This window comes from Sapajus apella, unplaced genomic scaffold, assembly GCF_009761245.1.
Source record: "Sapajus apella isolate SASKATOON/1434 unplaced genomic scaffold, GSC_monkey_1.0 scaffold40, whole genome shotgun sequence".
NCBI classification, from domain to species: Eukaryota; Metazoa; Chordata; class Mammalia; order Primates; family Cebidae; genus Sapajus; species Sapajus apella.
This window is the reverse complement of record NW_022436980.1, coordinates 11,323,864-11,330,976: the sequence shown is the minus strand read 5'-3', so window position 1 is coordinate 11,330,976 and position 7,113 is coordinate 11,323,864. Positions and strand designations below refer to the sequence as shown.

At 41.6% G+C, this 7,113-nt stretch overlaps 1 long non-coding RNA gene across 1 annotated transcript in view; it reads right to left on the bottom strand.

The window, feature by feature from the left end:
- Positions 1 to 2,447: 2,447 nt before the first annotated feature.
- The window catches only part of LOC116565496, a 13,531-nt gene continuing 8,865 nt past the window's right edge, over positions 2,448 to 7,113 (bottom strand). The window contains exon 2 of the long non-coding RNA XR_004275468.1: positions 2,448 to 2,663. This is a non-coding gene — a long non-coding RNA (uncharacterized LOC116565496). The remainder of the gene's footprint in view (positions 2,664 to 7,113) is intronic.

The following is a 7,113-nucleotide window of genomic DNA, read 5'->3' as shown; positions in this document are numbered from 1 at the left end:
TAGAGTAATGCAAATCAAAACCACATTGAGATACCATCTCATGCCAGTTAGAATGGTGATCATTAAAAAATCTGGGGACAACAGTTGCTGGAGAGAACATGGAGAAATAGGAACACTTTTACACTGTTGGTGCGAGTGTAAATTAGTGCAACCATTGTGGAAGACAGTGTGGCAATTCCTCAAGGATCTAGAATTACAAATACATTTGACCCAGCAATCCCATTACTGGGTATATATCCAAAGGATTATAAATCGTTCAATTATAAAGACACATGCACATGTATGTTCGCTGCAGCACTGTTTACAAATAGCAAAGACTTGGAACCAACCCAAATGCCCATCAGTGATAGACTGGATAAAGAAAATGTGGCACAGACACACCATGGAATCCTCTGCAGCCATAGAAAAGGATGAGTTCACGTCCTTTGCAGGGACATGGACAAATCTGGAAACCATCTCATAAAAAAAAAAAAATGCATAAAACTATTTTATACTCATTTGATGAGATTGTAAAGTAACAGGCCCTCTTAATCATCATGGAATGCATAGAAATGCACACTGAACTAATCTCTATGGAGGGTAATTTAGCAAAAATTATTCTCTCTGTTGCTCAGACTGCAATGCAGTGGTATGATCATGGCAGCATTGACCTCCTGGGCACAAGTGATCATTCTGCCTCAGCCTCCCAAGGAGCTGGGACTACAGGCGCATACTATTACGCCTGGCTAATATTTTTATTTTTTGTAGAGATGGGGGTCTTGCTACATAGCCCAGGCTGGTATTGAACCCCTGGCTTCAAGCAATCCTCCAACCTCAGCCTCCCAAAGTGCTGGGATTACAGGCATGAGCCACTACACCTAGCCACAAAGTTTCAATGACTAATATCCATATTTTGCTTAGCAATTTCATGTCTAGGAATTTATAATAAAAATAGACTCACGGTAGTGCAAAAATACAATATTATTTACTGCATCATTTTCATAAGAATGAAAAATTGAAATAATAAATTTGCCTAAATATGCATATACCTTGAAGGGATACACACACACACATAAAAACACTTAGATCCTCCTATCCCGAAGGAGACAAGGAGAAACAGTACACCCTTTCTACAACTCATGAATTTTGAATTATATTTTATTATGCACACACACACTCCCAATCTTCAAAAAAAAAAAAATTATATAAAGCTTTCTCACTTTATTTTCTTTCAATGTTTTAGTGTTATTTTATGTAATATATTCCTCCAACATAACCCTAAGGATATAAATATATATCCCTGATTCTCTTACCTGTACCCTCATTCATTTTCTTCCTAAACCAAATTGTCTAGTATACTCATCAAAGATTTGAAAGCAGATCTCTTCTAGAATATTATTGTTATATAGCCTTTAATGTTCTATGTGTTTATCTATAAAAAGCTATATATTTCAAATGCATCAATTAAATAATAACTGATTAAATGTCTTACTATGTGTTAGATTTAAGATAGAGTGGGCCAGGCGTGGAGCCTGTAATCCCAGCACTTTGAAAGGCTGAGGTGGGTGGATCACCTGAGGTCAGGAGTTCGAGACCACCCTAGCCAACATGGAAATACCCCACCTCTACTAAAAATACAAGAATAAGCTGGGCATGGTGACGTGTGCCTGTAATACCAGCTACTCAGGAGGCTGAGGCAGGAGAATCCCTCGAACCTAGGAGGCAGAGGCTGCAGTGAGCTGAGATCGTGCCACTGTACTCCATCCTGGGCGACAGAGTGAGACGCCATCTCAAAAAAAAAAGAGTGATAAAAATTTAGCCTCTGTCCTCAAGAAATTTGCTTTCTAGGAACTGTTGAACAATTAATGAGAAATTTATAATTTTTTGGAATCAGGACAACTTAATTTAAATTCTGGATTCTAAAAGTGTTAGTTCTCTTTGCTTGGGCAAATTATTAGTACCTGTGGGTCTCAGTTTTCTGAATGGCTGCTTTTTCAAGTTCAGATGTGACTTTGTTTAGAAAGCCTTTCCCTTACCGCACAATGATAGAAGATCCCCTCTAGCAGTGATTCTTGTTGGCTCCTTGTCTCTCTCTTTGTAGATGTTGGATCTCCGCAGGTACATTGTATAGTACCAGTCTTCTTTACCATCCTGTACATTATATAAGGGCAGGGGCCATGTCTATTTTTTTTTTTCACCAGAGTCCAACCAACTTCTAACTCAGCCCCTGCCACATAGAAACCATGAACAGATGTAGACCATTTTTCTTCTCACCCTGGCCTCTAGGGCTAAGTCCAGATGGACTCATTTACTCTTGTGCCTTCCTTGCTTGAGTCAGGCACCTCTCCCTTATCTGTCCTCTCTGCAGTGCTTCTCATTTGTCTGTGGCCCCAACCACAGTCAGTTTGTAACACCAGAGACAGTCTGATTTCTTGATGGATCCTTAACACACACTGAATGAACAAATATAAGGCCAACTGCAGTGACTTTATTTTAATGGGTTTTCAGGCGTACAGAAAGGGGCTCTTTAGATGGGGCTGTGTCACTAGTCAACCATCTTCACTGGGGCGTCCTAGTCACTATGACTGTTTTGTAGATCAGGATGATTCATTCAAATTGTCTCCTCTTCCATTCCTTCATAATAGGGTACATGGTCTGAAAGTACATCCCACCTTCTCTAGTACCTGGAAGCAAATTTGAAATGGTGTATTTAAGAGCAGCTTTGAGCTGTACACACTAAGTTTGCGGTCAAGAGCGTTAGGTGTTTTGTGCACTACAATAGGAAAAGAAATGGAACAAACGTACCTTTTTTTTTTTTTTTTTTTTTTTTAGAGATGGGTTTTCACCATGTTGGCCAGGCTGGTCTCAAACCCCTGACCTCAAGCAATCCACCCACCTCGGCCTCCCAAAGTGAGTGCAGGGATTACAGGCATGAGCCACCATGCCCGGCCCCAAATGTAAATTTTAATGAAGAAAGAATGGCAGGCAGAAATGCTAGACAATAACTACTGTAGAGCCAGAACTGGTTTCCTTTGGGTTACTAAATTAGACCATTAGTTATTTCAAAGACTAATGATATCATGTTTTTCAATCCTGTGTTGGTCTTCAAGCCGGTCTTTAGGCAAGACATGTTTATACTAGAAGACCATTGATTACTGATACTTTCAGAAGACAAATGTTATAGTACTTTGCTCTAACTCTATTTTGACCGGAGAGCCCAACTAAGCACCCCACTGGCATGGCTTCCATGTGACATATGATGTGGAAATTTTCCTATTCTATTGTCCCTGCAAGTTTGGGCTCACTCTAAACAGTCTGCCTACTGGACATGTGTGCCATTAGCCATCAATAGGCTGAATTCAGGACTGCCTTGTTTTAATTCCACAGAATATACTGCAGGTCACAAGCACACATATTCTCAAGCTTGCAGAGTTCTAAATGTAAGCAGTTAAGTGTAAAGGATGAGCTTAAGTGCTTACTTGGACCGTAACATCTTCCTTATCTGCCCTTCTTTCCTTTCTGCACAGAGCTGAGAACTAAGAGGATAAATTACAGGCGGCTAAGTTTAAAAACAACATAGGTATGAAATAGAAACCTTCGGAAAGAGTACAAAAACTGAAGCTATTTATTTTGTGGGAGGATTAGACATACTTTAACAGAAAAGACGAGCAAAGTGGTTTAGAGACCATCATTCAGACAGAGGAATGACGGTATATACTGTCTTTTTTGCACCTTTGGGTGATCCTGGAGCTGGTGGGAATCCTGCTTGCTTGCTGAGGAGGAGCAGAGTTACTGTCTTTTATGGTAGCCTAAGTTTATTCTGGGCATTTACCTGTTTTGTCTGACAGAAGAGAGTGAGGAACCTAGGAACTCCTTGTTCAGGACTTCTCCTGTCTGGCAGATGCCTTGCTATTTCCAATCTGCCAAACCCAAACCCAAGATAAAATTATGAAAGAAAAGCAAGAGCTGGCCGAGTGCGCTGGCCAGCTCTTGGTGGCTGTAATCCCAGCAGTTTGAGAGGCTAAGGTGGGCAGATCACCTGAGGTCAGGAGTTCAAGACCAGCCTGGCCAACATGGCAAAACCTCGTTTCCACTAAAAAACAAAAATTAGCCAGGCATGGTGGTACATGCGTGTAACATTAACCCAGCTACTTGGGAGGTTGAGGCACGAGAACTGCTTGAACCCAGGGGGCGGAGGTTGCAGTGAGCAGAGATGACACGACTGCACTCCAGGATGGGTGACAGAGTGACACACTGTTTCAAAAAAAAAAAAAAAAAAAGAAAAGCAAAAAAAGAAATGCAAGAGCTATAAAGGAAGAAAGTTAACAATATTTAATAAGAGCCCCAAAAGAGGTAAAAAAAATACTATGGGGCAGAAAATGTTTTGAATAAATAGTGACTGAGTAGCTCCCAGAATTAGAGCAATATATAAGATCTCAGGTTATATATAAAGCTAAAGTAGTTCTTATGAAGAAACTTCTAGCTTTAAAAACATTGATCAGCCGGGCGCGGTGGCTCACGCCTGTAATCCCAGCACTTTGGGAGGCCGAGGCGGGTGGATCACGAGGTCAACAGATCGAGACCATCCTGGTCAACATGGTGAAACCCCATCTCTACTAAAAATACAAAACATTAGCTGGGCATGCTGGCGCGTGCCTGTAGTCCCAGCTACTCAGGAGGCTGAGGCAGGAGAATTGCCTGAACCCAGGAGGCGGAGGTTGCGGTGAGCCGAGATCGCGCATTTTCACCCACCCCTGGGAAAAAAAAAAAAAACCCCGTCACAAAAAAAAAGAAAAAAAAAAAAAAAAATTGATCAGAGAATACGAAAAACTAATCTAACAGGCCAAAAAACTAGGAAAAGAACAACTGAATAAATTCAGTGAACCACAGAGGAAGGAAAACAATGACAGAAATAAAGGAGATAGAAGACAAAAGAGCAAGGCAAAGAATGATCAAAACCAGAAACTGGTCTTAGTGGACTTGGACCCAAATGTCATCAGGAGATAGCTTCCAGCTATGGGCCCCTGAGACATCCCCTCATTTACAAGAGTGCCCTTGCCCAAGGTCATGGCCTTTTCTACAACCAGTGACTGATCAGGCTAGGGTATACGGCATGGCCATTTGACCAGAGATGAGTCAACTCTGATGTTATAGACCCAGAACTTTCCTAGTAGCTGGCCAAGGCTTTGATTTAGGCGTGCATTGCAAACTGACTTCTCCCTCTCCCTAACCTTGTCTTCTTCCCTCCAAGTGTCAATCCCAAGGGCACTCCCTAACCACCTGTACTCTACACCAGCGGTTCCCAACCTTTTTGGTGCCAGGGGCCAGTTTTCGTTTCATAGAAGATAGTTTTTCCATAGATGGTGGGGCTGATTTCTAGATAATTCGAGCTCCTATGAGAATCTAATACCACCACTGATCTGACAGGAGGTGGAGCTCAGGTGGTAGTGTGAGCGATGGAGAGCGGCTGTAAATACAGATGAAGCTTCGCTCGCTTGCCCACTGCCCACTTTCTGTTGTATGCCCACTTCCTAACAGGGCCACACAGCAGGAAGCGAGCAGCCAGCCAGCCAGCAAAGCGGACTTCAGCACCCATATCGTTGCCTGTAGTTTGGGGACTCTGCTCCATACTCTGTCTTAAAGCCAGCTTCCTGAAGAACCCTTCCTGGTCACTGTACTTTGGAAAGATTAATAAGATGAATAAATCTCTAATAAGACTGAGCAGGAAAATAAGAGGAAAGTCAAATAAAATATGGAATCTAAAAAGGGAAAATACTGACACGGCAGAGGAAAAATACGGTGATAACTTTGAAAACTTGGAAGGAATACATAAAATTCTGGAAAAATGTAAAATGAAACAAGTAGCATAAAAAGAAATAGAAAACTTGAATAACACAATAAGAAACAAACAGTCACATACTTCCTCCTCTCAATATAAATTCTTGCCTAAATGTCTTTACATGTAAATGTCAGACCTTTCTAGCACTGAATAATCTTTTCTTATACAACTTGTTCCAGAAAATAGAAACAAGATAACATTTCCAAACTCTTTTTGTTTTTTTTTTTTTTTTTTTTTGAGACGGAGTTTCACTCATGTTACCCAGGCTGGAGTGCAATGGCGCGATCTCGGCTCACCGCAACCTCCACCTCCTGGGTTCAGGCAATTCTCCTGCCTCAGCCTCCTGAGTAGCTGGGATTACAGGCACGCACCACCATGCCCAGCTAATTTTTTGTATTTTTTAGTAGAGACGGGGTTTCACCATGTTGACCAGGATGGTCTCGATCTCTTGACCTCGTGATCCACCCGCCTCGGCCTCCCAAAGTGCTGGGATTACAGGCTTGAGCCACCGCGCCCGGCCAAACTCTCTTAATGAGACCAGTATAGTCTTTATACAATCAGATAAAGCAATATGTGAAAAATATAAGCTAATTGTTCATCTAACAATTTTAAATAAAGCATGAACTAATCGAACCCAATAACTGGTCATAGCACATAGATAAAAGTTAAATTTAAAAACAGGCCAAACGAAGTGGTTCATGCCTGTAATCCCACCACTTTGGGAAGCCAAGGCAGGAGGATGGCTTGAATCTGGAGTTGGAGATCAGCCTGGGCAAAATGGCAACCCGTCTCTACAAAAAATACAAAAATAAAAAAAAAATTAACCAGGCATGGTGGTGAATGCCTGTAGTCCCAGCAATTCAGGCAGCTGAGGTGGGAGGATCACCTGAGCCCAGGAGACAAAGGGTGCACTGAGCCAAGATCACGCCACTGCACTCCAGCCTAGGTGACAGAGCAAGGCTCTGTCAAAAGACAAAACCAAAACAAAAAACTTAAATTTAAAAGCAATTTTTCCAGCCCAGCCAATACAGTGAAACCCCATCTCTACCAAAAAATATAAAACTTAGTTGGGTGTGGTGGTGCACACTTGTAGTCCCAGCTACTAGGGAGGCTGAGGTAGGAGGCAGAGGATGCAGTAAGCCAAGATCATACCACCCTGCACTCCAGCCTGGGCAACAGAATGAGACCCTGTCTCAAGAGAAAAAATTAAAATTAAAACAATTTTTTAAATTAAAAGATAAATTAACTTTAAAATGTTTTTAATTTATGAGGCCACAATGATACTCAAAGGAAAA